This window comes from Pseudophryne corroboree, chromosome 4, assembly GCF_028390025.1.
Source record: "Pseudophryne corroboree isolate aPseCor3 chromosome 4, aPseCor3.hap2, whole genome shotgun sequence".
NCBI classification, from domain to species: Eukaryota; Metazoa; Chordata; class Amphibia; order Anura; family Myobatrachidae; genus Pseudophryne; species Pseudophryne corroboree.
The window spans coordinates 388,024,920-388,051,102 of NC_086447.1; the positions used below are offsets into that span (position 1 = coordinate 388,024,920).

At 47.7% G+C, this 26,183-nt stretch overlaps 1 protein-coding gene across 4 annotated transcripts in view; it reads right to left on the reverse strand.

The window, feature by feature from the left end:
* Positions 1–25,225, reverse strand: part of LOC134909626 (glutathione S-transferase A4-like) — a 165,176-nt gene extending 139,951 nt beyond the window's left edge. Inside the window, exon 1 of one of the 4 annotated variants that reach the window (XM_063916692.1) lies at positions 25,132–25,225. The gene's annotated coding sequence lies outside the window, so the exon portion shown is untranslated. Of the gene's footprint in view, positions 1–7,626; positions 7,828–24,925; positions 25,000–25,131 lie in introns of those variants that run through there. The other 3 variants (XM_063916693.1, XM_063916691.1, XM_063916690.1) reach the window with 3 other exon arrangements.
* Positions 25,226–26,183: the final 958 nt, after the last annotated feature.

The following is a 26,183-nucleotide window of genomic DNA, read 5'->3' on the forward strand; positions in this document are numbered from 1 at the left end:
CCAGGGATCCACCCGTGAGCGAGCCCACTGGTCGCTGAAGTTTTTGAGACGGGCCCCCACCGTACCTGGCTCCGCCTGTGGAGCCCCAGCGTCATGCGGTGGACTTAGAGGAAGCGGGGGAGGACTTTTGTTCCTGGGAACTGGCTGTATGTTGTAGCTTTTTCCCTCTACCTCTGCCTCTGGGCAGAAAGGACGCGCCTCTAACCCGCTTGCCTTTCTGGGGCCGAAAGGACTGTACCTGATAATACAGTGTTTTCTTTGGCTGTGAGGGAACATGGGGTAAAAATGCTGACTTCCCAGCTGTCGCTGTGGAAACGAGGTCCGAGAGACCATCCCCAAACAACTCCTCACCCTTGTAAGGCAAAACTTCCATGTGCCTTTTAGAATCAGCATCACCTGTCCACTGCCAAGTTCCTGGCAGAAATGGACATTGCGTTTATTTTAGATGCCAGTCGGCAATTATCCCTCTGTGCATCTCTCATGTATAAGACTGCGTCTTTAATATGCTCTATGGTTAGCAATATAGTGTCCCTGTCTAAAGTACAGAGAATCTGACCACGCAGCTGCAGCACTGCACATTCATGCTGAAGCAATAGCTGGTCTCAGTATAATGCCTGAGTGTGTATATACAGACTTCAGGATAGCCTCCTGCATTCTATCTGCAGGCTGAGACGGTAGAGCCACCGTCTTTGACAGACGTGTAAGCGCTTTATCCACCCTAGGGGATGTCTCCCAACGTGACCTATCCTCTGGCGGGAAAGGGTACGCCATTAGTAACCTTTTAGAAATTACCAGTTTCTTATTGGGGGAAACTCACGCTTCTTCACACAGTTAGTTCATCAGATGGGGGAAAAACCACTGGAAGCTTTTTTTCTCCCCAAACAGAATACCCTTTTTTGTGGTACCTGGGGTAATATCAGAAATGTGCAACACATTTTTTATTGCCGTAATCATGTAACGGGTGGCTCTATTGGAATGTACAGTAGTCTCATCGTCGTCGACACTGGAGTCAGTATCCGTGTCGACATCTGTGTCTGCCATCTGAGGTAGGGGGCGTTTTAGGGCCCCTGATGGCTTTTGAGACGCCTGGGCAGACACGGGCTGAGAAGCCGGCTGTCCCACATCTGCTATGTCGTCAAACCTTGTAAGGAGTTGACACTGTCACGTAATTCCTTCCACATGTCCATACACTCAGGTGTCGACCCCGCAGGGGGTGACATCACATTTATCGGCATCTGCTCCGCCTCCACATAAGCCTCCTCATCAAACATGTCGACACAGCCGTACCGACACTGCACACACACAGGGAATGCTCTGACTGAGGACAGGACCCCACAAAGTCCTTTGGGGAGACAGAGAGAGAGAGAGAGAGAGTATGCCAGCACACACCAGAGCGCTATATAATGCAGGGATTCACACTACCCACAGTGATTTTTCCCTTATAGCTGCTATAATACACAGATTTGCGCCTAAATTTAGTGCCCCCCCTCTCTTTTTAACCCTTTGAGCCTGAAAACTACAGGGGAGAGCCTGGGGAGCTGTCTTCCAGCTGCACTGTGAAGAGAAAATGGCGCCAGTGTGCTGAGGGAGATAGCCCCGCCCCTTTTTCGGCGGACTTCTCCCGCTCTTATAATCATAATGTGGCAGGGGTATTTTACACATATATAGCTTATTAGGCTATATTATGTGTGATTTGCCACTCTTAAGGTACTCTAATTGCTGCCCAGGGCGCCCCCCCCCAGCGCCCTGCACCCATCAGTGACCGGAGTATGTGGTGTGCACAGGGAGCAATAGCGCACAGCTGCAGTGCTGTGCGCTACCTTAATGAAGACCGGAGTCTTCTGCCGCCGATTTCCTGGACGTTCTTCTTGCTTCTGGCTCTGCAAGGGGGACGGCGGTGCGGCTCCGGGACCGGACGACCGAGGCTGGGCCTGTGTTCGATCCCTCTGGAGCTAATGGTGTCCAGTAGCCTAAGAAGCCCAAGCTAGCTGCAAGCAGGTAGGTCCGCTTCTCTCCCCTAAGTCCCTCGTAGCAGTGAGTCTGTTGCCAGCAGATCTCACTGAAAATAAAAAACCTAAAATATACTTTCCTTTCTAGGAGCTCAGGAGAGCCCCTAGTGTGCATCCAGCTCAGCTAGGCACAAAATTCCAATGGAGGTCTGGAGGAGGGTCATAGAGGGAGGAGCCAGTGCACACCAGGTAGTCCTAAAGCTTTCTTTAGTTGTGCCCAGTCTCCTGCGGAGCCGCTATTCCCCATGGTCCTTACGGAGTTCCCAGCATCCACTAGGACGTCAGAGAAAAAAACTGTACCAAAAAATGTTAGTCATTAGTGTCCCAGTGCTACAGTGACCACACACACACACACACACACACACACACACACACACACACACACACACACACACACACACACACACACACACACACACACACACACACACAGCAAAGGAGAGCTATTCATTACTTGAATAGTCCTTTCTGTTTCACTCAGACTGTGCGATGTAAAGTGATCTTATTCAGACATAAACACAGGTCTTTGTAATCTAAGGAAAGGCTTCATGGGCTGCATTGGTGAGTAAACACAAGAGATCTATTGGACACGCACAGTCTGCACTGTAGGGCGTTTTCTGAATATTTCAGGGCTGCATACAGTAATGATGCTACAGTAATGGAGACATAGACACAGGGGCCTATTTTATAAAGCCTAGTTTTCATAAAATTATGCAGAAACAGTTTGTACTCGTACTATGTAATAATAACCTAATGCTGGAGATTTCACAGTAATCTCCTGCAAAAGGCTCATTCACGCTGCAGGTCGCAGTCCCCATTATAATTTACGGGAACTATGGACTGTCCTCTACTGTGTGTCCCCATGTCCCAGCTGATTTACACAATTGTCAGATGGAATATACCACTTTATGCCTATGGAGACATTCTTGCTTGAGAGGGATTTTATGATCCCTCTCCTGCAGCCTCCGTCTGGCCCTGGAAACGTACACTGTGTGCATGCGTAATGCACAATAATCTACGTAATGTACAACATCTTACTTGTTACAAGTTTACAGACTGCACTATATAACACACATTACACTGATATTATATTATAATAACAACTGTATTTATATAGCGCTCTTTCACCAACAGGACTCAAGGCGCTTTACAGACATAAAAAAAATGCACATGGTGCCTAATTTAGACCTGATCGTAGCAGCAAATTTGTTAGCAGATGGGCAAAACCATGTGCAGTGCAGGGGGGGCAGATATAACATGTGCAGAGAGTTAGATTTGGGTGGGTTATATTGTTTCTGTGCAGGGTAAATACTGGCTGCTTTATTTATACACTGCAATTTAGATTGCAGATTGAACACACCCCACCCAAATCTAACTCTCTCTGCACATGTTATATCTGCCCCCCTGCAGTGCACATGGTTTTGCCCAACTGCTAACAAATTTGCTGCTATGATCAGGTCTGAATTAGGCCCGTAATACAGAATAATTAATTAATAGAGCATTAGAGAAGCCACACAGACATAAAAAAAAAAATCTACAGCGCAGAGTAAGAGTAACACAGGATTGATGTAGGCATTCCACCCTTACAGGTACCAGGTGAGGCAGCCATCTTGGGCGCACTGCATAGGATTACTCTGGGTGGAATAGTCTACCCCTAAAAGAGATGACACAAAATGGGGTGATTACAGCATCCTCAGAGTAGGGTCCCAACAAAACCATGTATTTTTCATCCCATGTACAAATGTACTATGTGAGGCAGCCATGTTGGGCGCACTACAATAGCCCCTTTCACATCGCCAATGCCAGATCCCACCCAGGAATTGGAAACGGGTCCTTCCCGGGTAGGATACGGCATTGGACCTCCACAGGCGGTTTCCCGACCCGGCAAATTGCTGGGTCGGTAGCTATAGTGGCGGGGGGCAGAGCCGGCAGTGGGGGTGGTGCTGGGAGATGAGCTCATGTCTGCACCGCCTCTCCCTATATAGTAAACGGGTCCCAGGTCCCATCGACACGGGAACCCGTTTACGCTGCGACTGACCCGGTATTCAACCCGGGAATAACACTGCTTATAACCCGGGTTGAATTTCTGGGTCAGACGACCCGGGAATTAGAACACGGCCCTTTCCCCCTACACACCAATCCGCATCGACTAGGCAATATGCTGGGTCGATACCAGGTTATTTGTGTGGTGCGAAAGGGGTAAAAGGTTACGCTGTTGGAGGTGAGCCATATAAACTATAAACTATATACTATATTATATATAGTATAATGTCATAGATATTTGGAATTTAAGTAGAAAGTTTTTGTTGGTATTTTAATTTTATTATGATGCTCTTTTTATTTATTCTTATTATTCTTATTATAAAATAATAATAACATGCTTGTGTAACCGGTGATGCAGTATCTTTGGGAAACAGCAGAACTCTGATACCAAGTCACACTGTCATCTGTCATGGGCCCTACACACTTTGCGATCCGCCACCGAGCTGCCCGACAGCGGATACGGCCGACCCGGCAGCGGGAAGGGGGGGGCAGTGACGGAGAGGAGTGAAGTTTCTTCACTCCCCCCGTCACCCAGCTCCATAGCAGTGCAGGCAAATATGGACAAGATCGTCCATATTGGTCTGCATGCACAAGCGACGGGGCACCAGCGATGAACGAGCGTGGGGCCGCGCATCGTTCATCGCTGGTGCCTCCTCACTGAAAGATATGAACGGTATCTCGTTCATTAATGAACAATATCGTTCATATCTGTCAGTATTATCGTCCAGTGGGTAGGGCCCATTAGACAGATAATACAGTTCCTTCAGAAGTAACGCGTTAAAATAGTACTGTTATCCATTTGGAACGGTATCAAAATGTAGTATAAAGATTAAACAAAGGTCTAGTTGATGTTCAAGTCCAAAAACAGTTGAACCACTTCCCTGCTAGGTGCTTTTCAGCTCTAGGTCACACCTGGCACATCAGCATGGTAAGAATCTGCAGAATGTGCTGACTGTTCAAACAATTAGTTTTATTTAGTTCTTTACAATTAAAAAAATAAAAAGTATTAAAGCTAGAATTAAGGTGCATACACACGGAGCGATATAACTGAGCGATTTTGACTATATAGTCAAAATCGCTCAGAAAGTTAGTGCAGATCGCTCCGTGTGTACACAGGCAGCGATAGCGATGCGCGTCCCCGCCAGGTCGCTATCGCTGGGAAAAATAGTCAGTGCAGGCAAGTCAATTTTGGCTATGTCGCTGGGAAAGTTAGTTAAAATCGCTAGAGGCCAGCGATTTTTCCCAGCGATAGCGATGTTGGCGGTGGTGCGGGCGGCGGGTGGTGGCGGCGGTGCGGGCGGCGGCGGGTGGCAGTGTGGGCGGCGGCGGGTTGCGGTGGCGGTGTGGGCGGCGGCGGGTTGAGGCGGTGGTGCGGGCGGCGGCGGTGCGGGCGGGGGAAATTTACCTTTATCTTGCAGAGTTTGGCAGCGGAGCGGTACCAGTTTCAAAAATGGCGCCTCAGCGTCATTTTTGAAATTCAAGATGGCCGCCGCGAGCCAATCACGGCTCGCCGCGTCATCGCCCCGCCCCCTCCCGCTGACTTATATAAGTCAGCGCGAGGCAGCGGCTTTCAGTCCGACGGCGGAGGAGGAGCGGAGAAGAGCTCCTGAAGACTGAAGACGCCGTGAAAGTCCTGGATGGGCGGCGGCTATGCAAAAGAGCTTAGCAGCCGCCGCCCACCAGGTGAAGACGCCGGAGCAAGACCCCAGAAGCCCTGGGGAGGTGGCGCCCCCCCAGGTGAAGACGCCGGAAGCCCTGGGAAGGCGGCGGCCATGCAAGAGCTTAAAGGCCGCCGCCCCCAGGTGAAGACCCAGTTTAATAAAGGATTTTTTAAAGAATGTGTCTGGTTTTTTTTTCAATATTTTCTTTACAGGTGCCAGCGGGCCCTTTATGTCCAGGCATGCTGGCACTTGTGGTTCTCCAAGTGCCAGCATGCTGGGGCAGGCTTGCTGGGACCTGTAGGCCACCTGTAAAGAACAATATTACTATTGAAAGGCTATCAGCCTCCCATCCACCGCCCACGGATGGGGGGGGACAGCCTCGGGCTTCACCCCTGGCCCTTGGGTGGCTGGAGGGGGGGGACCCCTTGATTTAAGGGGTCCTCACTCCTCCAGTGTACCCCGGCCAGGGGTGACTAGTTGGGGGGGTAATGGCACGGCCCAATATAAATGTGTCCCCCGGCTGTGGCATTATCTCCCTGGCTAGTGGAGCCCGGTGCTGGTTTTACAAATACGGGGGACCCCTATGTCTTTTGTCCCCCGTATTTTTTAAACCAGGACCGGACGCAGAGCCCGGTGCTGGTTGTCTAAATATAGGGGAACCCTACTCATTTTTTCCTCTGTATTTTAACAACCAGGACTGGCTCAAAGAGCCCGAGGCTGGTTTTACATAGGAGGGGGGACCCCACGCAAAAATTTTTTTTTTTACTTTTAGCTATTTAAATACCAGCCACCCTGTAAAATCGTCCTATATATGACACTCATCCCCTTATTTAAATGAGATAGTCAAAATCTCCCATAGCCAAAATCTCCCATAGCCAAAATCTCTTGCATAGTTATACAAAATCTCTGGTAAAGTTAGTCAAAATCTCCTACTGCCATTTCAAGGGAAAAGTTAGTCAAAATCTCTCATAGTCAAAATCTCTCCGTGTGTATGCACCTTAGGTCAGATACGTTTTATGACACACAGGTCGCACCATGTGACCTGTATATGAGTACATGCATGCCCAAAGTGTAAATGAGTAACATTACCTACATAACTTATAAACATGGTATAAATGGAAAATATTGTTAAATTCTCAATGTTGATAAATACACTGGTAAGGGACTTTGCATATGATGCATCAGGTACCAGCTGTACTGTATGTACAGTACCATGCTATTCATTGGATCTGATTATACCCTCCTTCTAAAGGGAATCTATAGCATTCTACCTGCTGTGGTTCAAAAAGTAAAAAAAGATAAAAATACTAAAAGAAAAAAATGTTACTAACTTCCCCAGCAAGCTAACCCATAAACAAAACGCACTAACCGCGGTTATCCATTCGTGTACAACTACAAGTTCAACAATAAATAGTATCACAAAAAAACATGCTGTCCTGTCTTCTGGCATACTGTTAAATGCTGCAAACCAGCAGTGAAAGTGTCACTATCCTCCATGCAAAGGTATCCTGACAGCGAATTTCGGGAATTGGGTAAAACCCGGAACGCCGGAACGGAACGGCTCCCAGCAGCAAGGTCTGCTACTCTGGAGCTTGTAGTGCGCGTTCCCCAGAAAGGGGTAGGCAGTGCAGTGGCAGAGAGTCTGCTGCATACAGCCGGTTCAGCGTTTCGCGGTCTGCACAGTTCCGAATCCTGTGTCATCGCTGCAGTGCTCAGGGTTTGGCTTCTTTCTTTCATACGTGTTTTTTATTTATTTTTTATTTATTTATGACAGTGCGAGTAGCCTCAGCCTATTACACGTATAACCGGGTGCGAGGTTAGCGCTCTCTCGTCAGCTCAGTAATATGGAGAATACTGGACTGGGAGTTCTTGCCAAGAAACAATAATTAGCACAAAAACAAGTCGTTAATTACCTGTTCGATCCCAAATGTAGTAAATGCTATACAACTCACAGAGCAGGAGCAGGTTAGCAGCAGCAGTCCCTGGGCTGTAGACACATAACTGTTATTTATATTGGGAGGGGTGTATCCTGCAGCCCCACATCTTGCTTACAGGGCAGTTCAGCAAACTCAGTTTTGCTATAAACAGGGGGAAGTGGAATCCGATAACTACAGCTGTAGCTACACAGCATACAACGTGGCCAGACTGCAGCTTGCTTCACATTCACGTTCCAGTTTCCTATTAAATCAAAATACTAGCAAGGTGTAGTATAAAAAAGGACTCCACTCTTTCCATAACAGACTGTTGAACTTAAAAAATAAGAATTTACTTACCGATAATTCTATTTCTCGGAGTCCGTAGTGGATGCTGGGGTTCCTGAAAGGACCATGGGGAATAGCGGCTCCGCAGGAGACAGGGCACAAAAAGTAAAGCTTTACGATCAGGTGGTGTGTACTGGCTCCTCCCCCCATGACCCTCCTCCAAGCCTCAGTTAGGTACTGTGCCCGGACGAGCGTACACAATAAGGAAGGATTTTGAATCCCGGGTAAGACTCATACCAGCCACACCAATCACACTGTACAACCTGTGATCTGAACCCAGTTAACAGTATGATAACAGCGGAGCCTCTGAAAAGATGGCTCACAACAATAATAACCCGATTTTTGTAACTATGTACAAGTATTGCAGACAATCCGCACTTGGGATGGGCGCCCAGCATCCACTACGGACTCCGAGAAATAGAATTATCGGTAAGTAAATTCTTATTTTCTCTATCGTCCTAGTGGATGCTGGGGTTCCTGAAAGGACCATGGGGATAATACCAAAGCTCCCAAACGGGCGGGAGAGTGCGGATGACTCTGCAGCACCGAATGAGAGAACTCCAGGTCCTCCTTAGCCAGGGTATCAAATTTGTAGGATTTTACAAACGTGTTTGCCCCTGACTAAATAACCGCTCGGCAAAGTTGTAAAGCCGAGACCCCTCGGGCAGCCGCCCAAGATGAGCCCACCTTCCTTGTGGAATGGGCATTTACATATTTTGGCTGTGGCAGGCCTGCCACAGAATGTGCAAGCTGAATTGTATTACACAGCCAACTAGCAATAGTCTGCTTAGAAGCAAGAGCACCCAGTTTGTTGGGTGCATACAGGATAACAGCAAGTCAGTTTTCCTGACTCCAGCCGTCCTGGAACATATTTTCAGGGCCCTGACAACATCTAGCAACTTGGAGTCCTCCAAGTCCCTAGTAGGTGCAAGGCACCACAATAAGCTGGTTCAGGTGAAACACTGACACCACCTTAGGGAGAGAACTGGGGACGAGTCCGCAGCTCTGCCCTGTCCGAATGGACAAACAGATATGGGCTTTTTTTGAGAAAAAACCACCAATTTGACACTCGCCTGGTCCAGGCCAGGGCCAAGAGCATGGTCACTTTTCATGTGAGATGCTTCAAATCCACAGATTTGACTGGTTTTAAACCAATGTGATTTGAGGAATCCCAGAACTACGTTGAGATCCCACAGTGCCACTGGAGGCACAAAAGGGGGTTGTATATGCAATACTCCCTTGACAAACTTCTGGACTTCAGGAACTGAAGCCAATTCTTTCTGGAAGAAAATCGACAGGGCCGAAATTTGAACCTTAATGGACCCCAATTTGCGGCCCATAGACACTCCTGTTTGCAGGAAATGCAGGAAACGACCGAGTTGAAATTTCTTTGTGGGGCCATCCTGGCCTCACACCACGCAACATATTTTCGCCACATGTGGTGATAATGTTGTGCGGTCACCTCCTTTCTGGCTTTGACCAGGGTAGGAATGACCTCTTCCGGAATGCCTTTTTCCCTTAGGATCCGGCGTTCCACCGCCATGCCGACAAACGCAGCTGCGGTAAGTCTTGGAACAGACATGGTACTTGCTGAAGCAAATCCCTTCTTAGCAGCAGAGGCCATAAGACCTCTGTAAGCATCTCTTGAAGTTCCGGGTACCAAGTCCTTCTTGGCCAATCCGGAGCCATGAGTATAGTTCTTACTCCTCTACGTCTTATAATTCTCAGCACCTTAGGTATGAGAAGCAGAGGAGGGAACACATACACCGACTGGTACACCCACGGTGTTACCAGAACGTCCACAGCTATTGCCTGAGGGTCTCTTGACCTGGCGCAATACCTGTCCCGTTTTTTGTTCAGACGGGACGCCATCATGTCCACCTTTGGTATTTCCCAACGGTTTACAATCATGTGGAAAAAACTTTCCGATGAAGTTTCCACTCTCCCGGGTGGAGGTCGTGCCTGCTGAGGAAGTCTGCTTCCCAGTTTCCATTCCCGGGATGAAACACTGCTGACAGTGCTATCACATGATTTTCCGCCCAGCGAAAAGTCCTTGCAGTTTTTGCCATTGCCCTCCTGCTTCTTGTGTCGCCCTGTCTGTTTACGTGGGCGACTGCCGTGATGTTTTTCCCACTGGATCAATACCGGCTGACCTTGAAGCAGAGGTCTTGCTAAGCTTAGAGCATTATAAATTTACCCTTAGCTCCAGTATATTTATGTGGAGAAAAGTCTCCAGACTTGATCACACTCCCTGGAAATTTTTTCCTTGTGTGACTGCTCCCCAGCCTCTCGGGCTGGGCTCCGTGGTCACCAGCATCCAATCCTGAATGCCGAATCTGCGGCCCTCTAGAAGATGAGCACTCTATAACCACCACAGGAGAGACACCCTTGTCCTTGGATATAGGGTTATCCGCTGATGCATCTGAAGATGCGATCCGGACCATTTGTCCAGCAGATCCCACTGAAAAGTTCTTGCGTGAAATCTGCCGAATGGAATTGCTTCGTAGGAAGCCACCATTTTTACCAGGACCCTTGTGCAATGATGCACTGTTTTTAGGAGGTTCCTGACTAGCTCGGATAACTCCCTGGCTTTCTCTTCCGGGAGAAACACCTTTTTCTGGACTGTGTCCAGAATCATCCCTAGGCACAGCAGACGTGTCGTCGGGATCAGCTGCGATTTTGGAATATTTAGAATCCACCCGTGCTGTTGTAGCAGTATCCGAGATAGTGCTACTCCGACCTCCAACTGTTCCCTGGACTATGCCCTTATCAGGAGATCGTCCAAGTAAGGGATAATTAAGACGCCTTTTCTTCGAAGAAGAATCATCATTTCGGCCATTACCTTGGTAAAGACCCGGGGTGCCGTGGACAATCCAAACGGCAGCGTCTGAAACTGATAGTGACAGTTCTGCACCACGAACCTGAGGTACCCTTAGTGAGAAGGGCAAATTTGGGACATAGAGGTAAGCATCCCTGATGTCCCGGGACACTATATAGTCCCCTTCTTCCTGGTTCGTTATCACTGCTCTGAGTGACTCCATCTTGATTTGAACCTTTGTAAGTGTTCAAAAAATTTTTAGAATAAGTCTCACCTAGCCTTCTGGCTTCAGTACCACAATATAGTGTGGAATAATACCCCTTTTCTTGTAGTAGGAGAGGTAATTTAATTATCACCTGCTGGGAATACAGCTTGTGAATTTTTTCCCATACTGCCTCCTTGTCGGAGGGAGACCTTGGTAAAGCAGACTTCAGGAGCCTGCGAAGGGGAAACGTCTCGACATTCCAATCTGTACCCCTGGGATACTACTTGTAGGATCCAGGGGTCCTGTACGGTCTCAGCGCCATGCTGAGAACTTGTCAGAAGCGGTGGAACGCTTCTGTTCCTGGGAATGGGCTGCCTGCTGCAGTCTTCTTCCCTTTCCTCTATCCCTGGGCAGATATGATCTTATAGGGACGAAAGGACTGAGGCTGAAAAGACGGTGTCTTTTTCTGCAGAGATGTGACTTAGGGTAAAAACGGTGGATTTTCCAGCAGTTGCCGTGGCCACCAGGTCCGATGGACCGACCCCAAATAACTCCTCTTCCTTTATACGGCAATACACCTTTGTGCCGTTTGGAATCTGCATCACCTGACCACTGTCGTGTCCATAACATCTTCTGGCAGATATGGACATCGCATTTACTCTTGATGCCAGAGTGCAAATATCCCTCTGTGCATCTCGCATATATAGAAATGCATCCTTTAAATGCTCTATAGTCAATAAAATACTGTCCCTGTCAAGGGTATCAATATTTTTAGTCAGGGAATCCGACCAAGCCACCCCAGCTCTGCACATCCAGGCTGAGGCGATCGCTGGTCGCAGTATAACACCAGTATGTGTGTATATACTTTTTATGATATTTTCCAGCCTCCTGTCAGCTGGTCCTTGAGGACGGCCCTATCTATAGACGGTACCGCCACTTGTTTTGATAAGCGTGTGAGCGCCTTAGCCACCCTAAGGGGTGTTTCCCAACGCGCCCTAACTTCTGGCGGGAAAGGGTATACCGCCCCTAATTTTCTATCGGGGGGAACCCACGCATCATCACACACTTTATTTAATTTATCTGATTCAGGAAAAACTACGGTAGTTTTTTCACATCCCACATAATACCCTCTTTTGTGGTACTTGTAGTATCAGAAATATGTAACACCTCCTTCATTGCCTTTAACGTGTGGCCCTAATAAGGAATACGTTTGTTTATTCACCGTCGACACTGGATTCAGTGTCCCTGTCTGTGTCTGTGTCGACCGACTAAAGTAAACGGGCGTTTTAAAACCCCTGACGGTGTTTTTGAGACGTCTGGACCGGTACTAATTGTTTGTCGGCCGTCTCATGTCGTCAACCGACCTTGCAGCGTGTTGACATTATCACGTAATTCCCTAAATAAGCCATCCATTCCGGTGTCGACTCCCTAGAGAGTGACATCACCATTACAGGCAATTGCTCCGCCTCCTCACCAACATCGTCCTCATACATGTCGACACACACGTACCGACACACAGCACACACACAGGGAATGCTCTGATAGAGGACAGGACCCACTAGCCCTTTGGAGAGACAGAGGGAGAGTTTGCCAGCACACACCAAAAACGCTATAATTATATAGGGACAACCTTATATAAGTGTTTTCCCTTATAGCATCTTTATTATATATTTCTAACGCCAAATTAGTGCCCCCCCCTCTCTGTTTTAACCCTGTTTCTGTAGTGCAGTGCAGGGGAGAGCCTGGGAGCCTTCCCTCCAGCCTTTCTGTGAGGGAAAATGGCGCTGTGTGCTGAGGAGATAGGCCCCGCCCCTTTTTCGGCGGCCTCGTCTCCCGCTCTTAACGGATTCTGGCAGGGGTTAAATATCTCCATATAGCCTCCGGAGGCTATATGTGAGGTATTTTTAGCCAAAATAGGTTTTCATTTGCCTCCCAGGGCGCCCCCCTCCCAGCGCCCTGCACCCTCAGTGACTGCCGTGTGAAGTGTGCTGAGAGGAAAATGGCGCACAGCTGCAGTGCTGTGCGCTACCTTTAGAAGACTGAGGAGTCTTCTGCCGCCGATTCTGGACCTCTTCTTACTTCAGCATCTGCAAGGGGGCCGGCGGCAAGGCTCCGGTGACCATCCAGGCTGTACCTGTGATCGTCCCTCTGGAGCTGATGTCCAGTAGCCAAGAAGCCAATCCATCCTGCACGCAGGTGAGTTCACTTCTTCTCCCCTAAGTCCCTCGTTGCAGTGATCCTGTTGCCAGCAGGACTCACTGTAAAATAAAAAACCTAAGCTAAACTTTTCTAAGCAGCTCTTTAGGAGAGCCACCTAGATTGCACCCTTCTCGGCCGGGCACAAAAATCTAACTGAGGCTTGGAGGAGGGTCATGGGGGGAGGAGCCAGTACACACCACCTGATCGTAAAGCTTTACTTTTTGTGCCCTGTCTCCTGCGGAGCCGCTATTCCCCATGGTCCTTTCAGGAACCCCAGCATCCACTAGGACGATAGAGAAATCTAAACTACGTAATCAAATTGGCAGAAGATGGTTTGTGTGCCGCATGCATACTAACAATGTTGGATAGGTTATAATTTTATACTAGTAAATCTTCCATGTCTGCTAGATTGTTCCACAGTGTAGTAATCAGTTTGGAAGCAGTGGATTTTAGAAGCCACCACTTATACCTCTTTCAGACAGAAAAGTCTGAAAGTCCTGGCAATTACCCGGCATTTCAGTGCCGGGTCGTTTTGCCGGGACCTGCCTGAACCCCCCTTCACACAGACATGCAAATTACCGGGTCGAAAATTTCGACCCGGTAATTTGCAGATCAACACGGGTATTTTGTCTGTGTGAACGGGTCAACCCATGTCCTAATTCCCGTGTCTCCGACCCTGGTAAATTCCTGGGTCGAAGTCCCGGGAATTACAACACGGGTTGACCCTTTCACACAGAAAAAAGACCCGTGTGTTACATGAAATTACCGGGTGGAACTGCTTCACCCGGTAATTTCATCTTCTGTGTGAGAGGGGTATTAGTAAATAATCCCTGTGACACCAACTGTTAAACATGGCGGAAGAAGCGTTATGGTTTGGGACTCTTCTGCTGCATCCCAATTCAGCATGTAGCACAGTGACTGGCACCCTGAACCAACTGGGCTACGAAAGCATTTTCCATGGTCATACAATACCCGTGGTCTATGCCTAGTTGCCCAAGTGTTCATCCTATAGCAAAGTAATGAGCCAAACCACACCTCCAGTCAGGGCCGGTTCTAGCCCTTGTGGTGGCCCGGGCGAAAATAGGGGCGTGGTCAGGTATGCCCCCTGTAGAGCTGTGCCCCCGTTTGTGCCTCCTGTAGAGTTGTGCCCCCTAGTTTGTGCCGCTTAAAAAAAAAAAAAAAAATACCATCCCCGCTCCTGATTCCCGACCGCTGCTGACCTCCGTCTCCAGCCGCTGGCGCTGCTCCTCTGATCTATGGGAGAGACATCATGACGTCTCTCCCATAGCACAGCATAGACACTAGGGATCAATTATGACCCCAGCAGTGACAGCACAGCACCGGGGGGCACCACCAGTAGTGGATCTTGCCACAGCGGTGGCACCCTCCGGAAGGCGGCGCCCCAGGCAAAAATCCTGTGTGCCCGTAGCAAGACCCGCTCCTGCGTCCAGTATATGTCAGAACTACCCTTGAGGAAAAGATCATGGAATGAAAATCTGGTCATAAATGGAGCAAATGACAATTGAGCATTTGCTCCTAAACACTGAAAAACAGACAAAAATAAAAACAGACAAAAATGGTCAGACAAATTGGTTTAATCCACTTGATTTAATCAATTTGACTGAACGACCGTTTTTGTCATTTTTCCAGCATTTCGGAGCAAATGGTCAATTGTCATTTGCTCCCATACATTACCAGAATTTAATTCCAACTAGCCAGATTGGACAATAAATCTTTAGGGTCAGAGGTTCTCAAAGGCGATCTTCAAGGCACCCAAACGGTCCAGATTCAAGTTTATCCATGCTTGGCCACAGAAGATTTAATTAGCTCCTTAGTTAATTTGATTTAACTATCTGTGCTGACCGATGGATATACCTAAAACCTGGATGTTGGGGTGTCTTGAGGACCGCGTTTGAGAACTTCTGCTTTAGTTGTAGGGCTAGTGCCTTGGAGATAGAAAGTGGATGGAGATAAAGTACCAACCAACCAGCTCCTAATGTCATTTTTCAAACCCAGCCTGTTTCATGGCAGTTATGAGCTGATTGGCTGGTACTTTATCTCCGTCCACTTTATCTCTCTGCAAAAATTAGTACATAGACACCTTCAACCCCATCAAGCTGGTTTGGAGTGAACATTTTGTGGGAACTTCTGCAACACTGTAAAAATAGGATTTTGGTACTTACCAGGTAAATCCTTTTCTTTGAATCCATAGGGGGCACTGGAGTACTCTTGGGATATGGACGGCTTCCGTAGGAAACAGCACTGAATATTTAAATTTAGAACACTCCACCCCTCCATATCCCCGAGTACCTCAGTGTTTTTTACTGAGCCGAACAGGAACTATAGAGAGGTTGACAATGGAGTATTACATATAACATAAGACAATAACGAAGTTGACACATAACGTTACTGACAACTAAACAGTTGACACCATAACCAGCACTTGATAATTTGAACCAGTCGGTGAGTGTGTTACCATAAGATCCTCAGAACTCACCACAAACTAGGTAAAACTGCTCTGGGTGGGCGTCCAGTGCCCCCTATGGATTCAAAGAAAAGGATTTACCTGGTAAGTACCAAAATCCTATTTTCTTTTTCATCCACTAGGGGTCACTGGAGTACTCTTGGGACGTACCAAAGCTTCCCCTGTGGGCGGGAGAGCTGTTTGGCACCTGTAACACTAGGCGGCCAAAGCTAGATGCTGATGCCGCAAACGTATCAAACTTGTAAAAGCGCACAAACGTGTGCACTGAAGACCATGTAGCCGCACGGCAAAGCTGCGTCGTAGAAGCTCCCCGACCAGCTGCCCATGAAGTTCCCACAGAACGTGTGGAATGAGCGGTTACTGACGTAGGCGTCTGTAACCTAGCATGAAGGTAAGCCTGACGTATGGTCAGTTTTATCCATCTGGATAATGTTTGTTTAGACGCTGGCCAACCCATCTTGGCAGCATCATAGAGAACAAACAACGTATCCGTCTTACGAACTGAAGACGTTCGGGATACATAAATGCGTAATGCGCGTACCACATCCAGAGTTCCAGAATGTGCTGTCAACACAGGAACTACTATTGATTGATTGATGTGAAAAGATGACACTACCTTTGGTAAGAAAGCGGGATTCGTCCGAAGTTCCGCTCTGTCATCATGAAACACCAAATACGGTGGCCTGCATGACAAGGCACCCAAATCTGAAACACGCCTTGCCGAAGCTAAGGCTAGAAGAAAAATTGTTTTGCAAGTGAGAAACTTTATATCCACTTGCTGTAAGGGTTCAAAATATGAAGACTGTAAGAAATCTAAAACCAGATTCAAGTCCCATGGCGCTGTAGGTGGAATGAATGGAGGCTGAACTCTGAGGACACCTTGGAAAAAAGTGTGTATAGACGGCAATAGAGCCAATCGTCTTTGAAAGTAAATTGACAAAGCAGATACCTGCACCTTTAGTGTAGATAAACGCAGTCCTCCATCTAACCCCGTCTGTAGAAATAACAAAAGGCGGGATAACTTGAAAGATGATGTCGGAAACTTCCGAGCTTCACACCAACCTATATAGGCACGCCATATTCTGTAATAATGAGCTGCCGTAACCGGCTTCCTAGCTCGTAACATGGTTGGTATAACCGATTCTGGAATGCCCTCTCTTCTTAAGAGAGCGGTCTCAACAGCCACCCCGTCAAACGCAGCCGCGCTAAATTGGGGTAAAGGAACGGACCCTGTTGTAACAGGTCTGGACGTAGTGGGAGCGGCCAAGGATCGTCTGCGAGTAGTCCTCGGAGATCCGAGAACCAAGCTCTCTGAGGCCACTAGTATGACTGTGACAGACTCTCTTTTGATCCGTTTTAGCACCAGAGGGAGCAACGGAAACGGTGGAAACAGATACACAAGACTGTACGGCCACGCGACGGTGAGAGCATCCACCGCCACTGCCTTTGGATCTCTTGTTCTGGACACATACTGGAGCGTTTGATTGTGTCGAGACGCCATCAGGTCCACCTGAGGATAACCCCATCGCTGAACCAACATGTGACACACTTCTGGATTTAATGCCCATTCTCCTGGATGAAAATCCCGACGACTGAGATAATCCGCTTCCCAGTTGTCCACTCCCGGAATGAACACGGCCGACAATATCACCTGGTGGTATTCCGCCCAATTGAGGATTCAAGCTACCTTCCGCATTGGCATGCGGCTTCTCGTTCCTCCTTGTTTGTTGATGTATGCGACCGCCGTCGCATTGTCTGACTGCACTTGGACAGTCTGAGAGCGAAGCATGTGCACCGCTTGTCGTAGCGCATTGTAAATTGCGCGGAGTTCCAGGACATTTATAGACCGCAATCTTTCGTGATCCGCCCAGAGACCCTGGAGCTGACAATTTTGAACTACCGCTCCCCAACCTCTGAGACTGGCGTCCGTCGTTAGAATTATCCAATTCCAGCCTCCGAACAGTCTCCCTGCGGTTAAATTGTGTTCCTTGAGCCACCAGAGCAGAGACACTCTTGCCCTTGGCGACAACCTCACCCTGTGGTGAATCTGCAGATGCGAGCCCGACCACTGGGCGAGCACATTCAGTTGAAATGGACGTGAGTGAAATCTTCCGAACTGAAGCGCTTCGAAAGCTGCCACAATTGTGCCTAAGAGGCGAATGCACAAGTGTACAGACACTGTGCGTGGCTTGAGCACTAATTGTACTAGATGGCGTAGAATCTGTACTTTCTGTTGTGGTAGGTAAATTCTTTGATTGACCGTATCGAGAATCATACCTAGGGATTGAAGGCATTGAGACGGAATTAGATGTGATTTCTTGAAGTTGACAATCCAACCGTGGTGAACCAGTACATTGTACGTTAGCAGCGCATGTTGGAGAAGCATCTGTTGAGACGGTGCTTTGATGAGCAGATCGTCTAAATACGGAACTATTGTCACTCCCAGGGATCTGAGATGAGCTATCATCACCGACATCACTTTGGTGAATACCCGAGGCGCTGATGATAGGCCAAACGGTAGAGCCTGAAACTGGTAATGGTTCTGGCGTATTGCAAACCGCAAGAATTTCTGATGAGGCTGCCAAATCGGAATGTGTAAGTACGCATCCTTGAGATCTAGCGCAATCATAAATTCCTTTGGCTCTAAACCCGCAATCACGGAACGCAGAGACTCCCTCTTGAATCTGTAGTAAGTTACGTACTGATTGAGACCCTTTAAGTTCAATATTGGTCTGACTGAGCCATCCGGCTTCGGTACCAGAAACAGACTGGAATAATAACCCTGACCCTGTTGATGTACAGGGACCGGAATCAAAACTGCTGAATCCAGTAGGGACTGAATGGCAATTTGCAGAACCGCCCTCTTGTCGTCCGACAGAGGCAATCCTGTCTTGAAAAACCGCAGAGGCGGAAAACAGTCGAACTCTATTTTGTAACCTTTTAACACTAAATTGCGGATCCACCCATCCGCGGATGTGTGGAACCACGCCAAATGGAACGTCTGAAGGCGTGCTCCCACAATCGGAGAACCGAGATGGGCTGGTAGCCCGTCATGCCACTGGTTTGTCGGTAGCCTTAGCGTCCTGGCGACTTGTGTTGGTTTGTTGGAAACCACGTCCACGACCACGTCTAGCAGGCGTGGCTGTTCCTCTGCCACGTCCTCGAAAGGACTGAGGTCTAAAGGATTTGAACGAAGGTCCAGCGTACCTCCTTCTTGATACCGGTGGAGGCAATGGTAAGAAAACCGACTTACCTCCCGTAGCCTCAGCAATCCATGCGTCCAATTCAGGACCAAACAACTTCTTGCCATCGTAAGGCAACGCCTCTATACCTCGTTTGACCTCTGCCTCCGCTTGATAAGCACGCAGCCAGAGTGCTCGTCGTGCCATAACTAGCGACGATGAAATACGAGAAGTGAGCTGACAGACGTCAGTAGACGCTGTACAGAGATACTCTGCAGCCTCACACATTTGATTTGCAAGAAGTATCAGATTTTCGTCATGTAAAGCAGATTTGAGTTCTGTAATCCATATTATGAGCGCCTTAGTGACCCAGATGCCAACCAATCCAGGTCTCAGCATCACTCCTGCTGCTACATACATGGACTTTAGCATAGTTTCTATCTTGCGATCTGAAGGGTCTTTAAGCGTAGTAGCCGCTGGCACTGGTATGGTTAATTTCTTGGTAAGCTTGACGAATCAACTATTGGTGGATTCTCCCATGTACATGTTACAGAGTCTGGAAACGGGTAACTAGACTTAAATCTGCGAGGTATAGAAAACCGTTTATCTGGATTCTGTCGTGTTTCTACTAACATCTGATTAAGAGATTCCGAGAAAGGAAAACTTATTGGAGTTCTTTGTCGTTTAGTAAATACGACCTGATCATTTGTGAGAGGCTCCTCAGTTTCAGTAAACCTCAGAGACTGACGCACCGCTCTGATGAGATTATCAATGCCGGAGCTGTTAAAATCCTCACTATCTGACTCCACTTCGCCCTCCTCACCCTCATCTTGTTCCGTGAGGTCTGGCATGGAATCGTCAGAATGCAACATAGCAGAAACTGGAAAATCATAAGAGACATGAAATTTATCCCGTTTACCCAAAATGGATTTGGACCTTTCGCAAGGCTGAGACGCCTCCGGTAGTTCTGGCGGTCTCACCCTAGACTCAGATCTTGCCGTTTCCCGCTCTTGTCGAGCGGCGGCCAATTCTGATTGCAACCCAGCCAGTACATTGGCTAGCATTTCCCAAGGAGGGTTCGGTGAGGAAATTGGCTGTAAAACTGGAGCAGAAATTGTATTCTGAACCGAATCCACAAAACATACTGTACATGTGGTAGATCCATCCGGTAACACACTGCTACAGACTTTGCAATTATGCTTTTTAGTTTTTGCTGGTGCCTTACTCATTATGGCGACAGATAATACAATACACAAAAACAGACACTTGCACGACTCAGTAAAATAGTAGTAAGGTGTCTCTATATATATATATATATATCTGGCCAAGTGCAGTACACGTGGCCAGTACTATGAAATGTGATCCCAAATTCCCACTAACACCCCTGCGCCTCCGGTGGAGTAGAGATGTAGTACTGGAACGTTCTGGAATCACAGAGGAAGACACAGGAAGCATGGTTAAAATGGATGCCATGCTCTCACATATAATCACAGTGCATGAAATCCTGTGTAAATACCCCTGCAGCCTAGCATCTGCTGTTGCTGCTGCAGGTTATCTTACTGTATTGCCCCCTACTATTGCCCCCTGATTATGCCCCCTTTCCCCCCTGTATGCTTTCAGACACAGAGCGGCGGCCAGCGCAGCGTGTGGAGCCGCATCTCCCAGTGACCGTTAGAGACAGAGAGCGGGGATCGTGAAGCGCTGTGTATCGAGCGCTGTGAGCAGCGGGAGTACAGCGGTGGGGGCCGGAGCAGCGTGAGCAGAGCATCGGCGGCGGCCGGAACAGTGTGAGCGGGCAGAGCAGCGGCGGCGGCCGGAGCAGTGTGAGCGGCAGAGCAGCGGCGGCGGCCGGAGCCGTGTGAGCGGGCAGAGCAGCGGCGGCGGGCGGGCGTCTGCATAGGATGCATAACAATGTCCCCACACCTCGGGGCGGCAGCGGGAGCTGACCGCCCCGTACACATACCTGCACTCCTGTTTGTGATGAGGCTCCGACGGGGCTTCTGTACAAGCGCCGGCCAGCCTGAGCAGGAGATCTGTGTGTGGCTGTGAGGGAGCTCATTCAGTGAGGACCGACACGCCACTGCTGCTTCAGCAGCTTGCACAATCCCTTACCCTGCCTTTTGGAAGGGGGAAAGGGATGTATATAAAATAGAAAAATATTCAAAAAAAATAATAATTCAAAGTAATTGTGGACTCAGCCACAGAGGTGTTACTACTTCGAGCACAGAAAAAACACTGAGGTACTTGGGGATATGGAGGGGTGGAGTGTTCTAAATTTAAATATTCAGTGCTGTTTCCTACGGAAGCCGTCCATATCCCAAGAGTACTCCAGTGACCCCTAGTGGATGAAAAAGAAACAGTGTTTCACAACTCCAGTCATCATTGCATGTTTTCAAGATCTCACAGATGTTGAGGTGTAATCATTACTGACCAGCACATTTTAACCACTTAACTGACAATTTTCCTTTAAAACTGTTCATGATTTATTTATTTATTTTCATTTAGTTTAAAATGTATTCTTTTTTTAAATATTATATTATGCACATCTGCAGAACGGATCTCCTCATCAAAAACTGGGGGACACAGTGGGGCAGCGCGGTCGCATGTTATATGGCCATGCCTGTTGTCGTTAAATGATCTAGAAGTGGTGCTAATTATGACACTTGAGTTAAGCTGTGCATACACTATACAATTATCTGGCTGTCTGGAATGAAAATCTGCTAATGGATGAGAGCAAGTGACAATCAACAATTTGCTCCCAAACACTGCAAAATGGGCAGAAATGTTTGTTCACATAAGTTTGTCAAATCAAATGGGTTTAAACCAAATTGTATGAACGACCATTGTCTGTTTTCCAGTGTTTGAGAGCAAGTGGTTTATTGTTATTTGCTCTCATAGATTACCAGTTAGATACATCTTTAGGTGTGTACCCAGCTGAAATACTAGGTGAGTGATACCATTCTCTTATACCTCGAAAACGCAAAAATGTGTAGATACTTAACCAAGAGCTACTATGCTGCTAGCATGGTTTCTGGCTGTATTACCGGCGGTCAGCAACACAACGTCGGGAATCCGGCCGCAGAATACCAGCAGGTGGGGCGAGCGCAACAAAGCCACTTGAGGATTCACTGCACTCGCAACGCTGCGGGCTTGGTGGTGAGCTGAGTTTGCCACAGGTTCTAGTCCCACTCTATGGGAGTCGTGGACACCTACGAGTGGGAATAGTCCCTTCTAGTCGGCATGCCGACTGTCGGTAATGTGAGGGTTCGGGATGCAGGAGGAGATATTGTGACCATCGGTCACATAACTATGTCCCACTAGCACAGCTGAGTTCAACTATAAGCCACGGATTGCAAAAGACCAGTGCGCCAATTGGTAAATCTATCACACAAAATCTCCCTCCTTATTGCTCACTACAATCATTTGTATTTACTCCAAGTGGAAAGAGTATATTAGGGGTTTGGAAATCCCACGTGTATATAGATTTCTTGACCCTTCCTTGCTCTCCAGCTACCTCCCGATTTCTCTAACAGCGGGCTCCTTGATGTTTAAATAGCGGCGTTTCTCTCCATTCTAGGTATTATCAATAAAAAAAATTTAATAGAGATCCGCACCTGTATTAAGTTCATCAGGATTTATATGCAGTATTTATATGGGCTATAATGTTAATGTCATTAGGCTGTCTAGATGCACAAGGTCGTATTGAACACCACTAAGAGGCTCATTTATCATTAAGTACTTGCGGCTTTCCCCCTGGAAACAAGCGTTTCTGGGGAGTAGCAGGATTCCCATTGCCCTGATGAGCATATCGCATGGACGGGTTCCTTTCACAGCCCCTGTCACTGCGGTGGCCCAATAATACATCTGTCCTGTATAATTGCATACTGCAATGCGATTCTGCCATTCTGGGCATTGATATCGCACCCAGATCACGCTGAGTATGTGATTAATGTTAAATAGACCTCTAGGTGTATTATGTCAGAGTCTGAGAAATCACCTTGTGCATCAAATATTAACATATGTTTAACATATGATGAAAAATACCCATATTCCTAGGGAACTACTAGGCCTCTGTATAAATATTCTATTTTGTGATGGATATTTTCATTTTTAATGAAAATATCCCTGCTATGTACTAAATGAAACCCGCAGGATACAGCAGTAGTGATGACCATTGTCACTGCGAGTTTATTCCCCGGCATTTTGGAGGCGTTTTTCACATTTGTTAAAAAATCCTTCCAGGAAAATCTGACACTGCGCATACATACAATGTCAATTTTCCGGAATCTGAGCGGAGGCCGCATATCTATGCGTATCAATGACTGAAGGTGCACCTACCTCGCAGCATGTATTGCAGCTGGTGTGTTCACCTCAGTGCATCTTCCCACATGGGAAGATTGTATCACTACACTATACAGTAAATATTCTATGTAATCACAAATTTAAAGGCTCACGTTAAACACAAAACAAAAAAACAGACCTGTTGCAAGAACTAGCTTCTCAGTCCTACAAAAGTCCTTCTTACAAGTGTATCTGTACACAAAATAAAGGCAGCAGTTTTGTGAGATGAACTAAAAATGTAGGAAGATGTATCATATCTGTTTACTAGGGATAAACCAGTGGGATGTGGTTTGCGTCCTGGCAGTCGGGATGCTGGCGGTCATGTGACCGACACCAGAATCCTGACACCGCTCAAAATCCTGGTGCCGGAACACAGAACGCCGACATCCCGAAGGTAAGTATCGAGGCCACTGTTAGGGTTCGGACCCCATGTCTCTTATCCCTAGCTGACACCCCAGACAGGTTAGGGGACAGGGGAGTGGTAAAATAATTACCTTGTCCCTTGTCACCATTCTAATTGTCGGCATGCCGGTGTCGGTTATGTGACTGCTGGGATCCAGTATCACACCCAAACCAGTGGCATCAACGAGGTACTCTGTGGAGGCAGCCAATATTCAATACTTGCCACCACTGTGTATAAACAGCAGTATATCTGTAATCTCTCATTGCCTCCTACTGTACTTAAAGGCTATCAAATATTTCAGCCAAGTAGACATATAGCCAGTCACTATTAAGCACAGCCTTGGAGTAAATGATGGTTCAGGAACCAGGGGCGTTATTAGGGGGGATCTGTGTGGGCCCCCTCCTCTCTGTTAGAACTGTAGACTCCCTTGCTATGTTCTCAAAGACTTCTTTATGCGCAAATCTCAGGAATATGTCTCCTGTGCCATTTTCCCAGTGATTTCTGTCTGCAGCCCCAGCTGACACATGACTCCAGAGAGGTACATACAATTATATAGGTGTACACCCTGTACCCGTTATAGATATGCCAATATCAGTAACCTTTATTTGTTCCTGCCACAGTCACCTCAAACAACATCCAAATATAAATGTTGTGGTTCAACAAGTATGTGGGAAATTCCAATTTAAAATGGTGGTCCCTATGGTATCACTGTTCAGATGATCTGCTGACAGGCAAATCTGTGCAGTTGCTTCTGAAGCCTGATCAGCTCTCACATGAAAGGCAAAAATGCTAACAAAATAAATAATGGAGGATTAAAAAAAAGCTAGTAACTTTGTATCTGGGGAAAAAAAACATGCTGCAATGAATGCAGGGGGTGGGAATATGTATAGAGCAGAGCTGGCCAAACCGGTCCTGGAGATCTACCAACAGTTCATGTTTTCCAGGCCTCCTGGAGATCTGTAGAATTGTCAGTTAGGAATGAATGCAGCACATCTTAATTAGTAATGACTACACCTGTGCACCAGCTAGGTGGTCTGGAAAACGTGAACTGCTGGTAGATCTCGAGGACTGGTTTGGCCAGCTCTGGTATAGAGACAATGGGCACTCCAGTGTCCAATGTTTTATCAAAGGTGCCAGGATATTGTAGACACAGCGTTACCACTGGCGGATCCAGCAGGTAAAGAAATAGAGAACAGCAGCGCTCGTGGGAAACAAAACCTCAAAATGAGTACAGAGCTGATAAAATTCAGTTGTTTAATAAGATATATTAACAACACACATTAAAACCATAATAAAAACGTATAGAATAAAAAGTTACTTGATCACTGGATAGCCGCACTGAAGTTTAGGTTTATTGAAGAAACAATGCACAAGAACCAGTCTGCAGAGTCTTAATTGCTGTAATGAATAACCAATGTGGTTGTTATCCTTAGTGTGCAGGCAGACTGGATACAATGATATCAAGTAGCAACTTGTAGCATGTGCCGTTTATAAATCAATATAAAGTGTTACAGTGTATCTCACCGATTAGATATGATGATAGTTTGAATAGTAAAGCTCCCAGGGCGACTTGTTAAGTTGCAATATACCGTCCACTGATACCGGTGTGTATCTTGGCAGATGAAAGGTGCAGTAGAAAGGCAGGTATTTGATTACCTCTCCCGTGGGCTGGCTGACCTGAGCGTCCTCAGGTAAAGTCCGCTGTTATGCCCACTGTTGTGATGTGAGGGAGAGGTGAACCTGTGGCAAGCTTGCCAGAGTGCACCAGAGAACACACGGTATACTGCTCTCAGCTGAGGTAGAGATGCCGCTTCAGTATTGGAGGCAATTGCCTAGGGCATTTGATATGCCTATGGGCATCAGCAGCTTCTGCTGATTAAAATTATATGTGTCATGCCTATATTCTGTGTGTAGCATTTCATATGCAGATACAGCCACAGTCTCACACAGTATATAGGCATGCTGCATATCATTTTAATCAGCAGAAGCTGCTTGTGCATCCTAGCCACATAGCAATGTAAATAAGATGCATTTTCATAAATAAAAAGGTGTGCCCGACATTAGCATTGAGGCAAGATTTATGAGGACACATCTGTATCCAAGCAGAGGCAGAGGTCACAGTGTTAGTGGCAGTGTGAGTGCTGTGTGCACATAGGCGTGCGCACGGGGGGTGCCTGGTGCGCACAGGCACCCCCTAATGTCCGGCACCCCTCACACAGTGATCGCCGTCTGCAGCTCAATCCTGTGCCTGCAGTCCCGCTGCACCTGCTGCGCGAGCCGCCGATAATAACTGCTGAGTGGCCGGCGACCCCACAGGGGGACTGATGTTTCCTCAGGAAGTGACACAATGGTGTCACAGCGCGCGCCCGCCTGTGCTCTCCGCCAGCTCTCCCGCCCACCCGTGCTCTCCTCCAGCCCACACGCACGGCCGCCCGTGCTCTCCTCCAGCCTGCACGCATGCCTGCTCACTCACCCGCCCATGCTCTCCTACAGCCTGTCCTCTTAATCCTTGTGTGCATCCATGTGAAAGGCAGTGCTCTCCTCCAGCCCCCCCTTCAGCCCGTACTCTCCTCCAG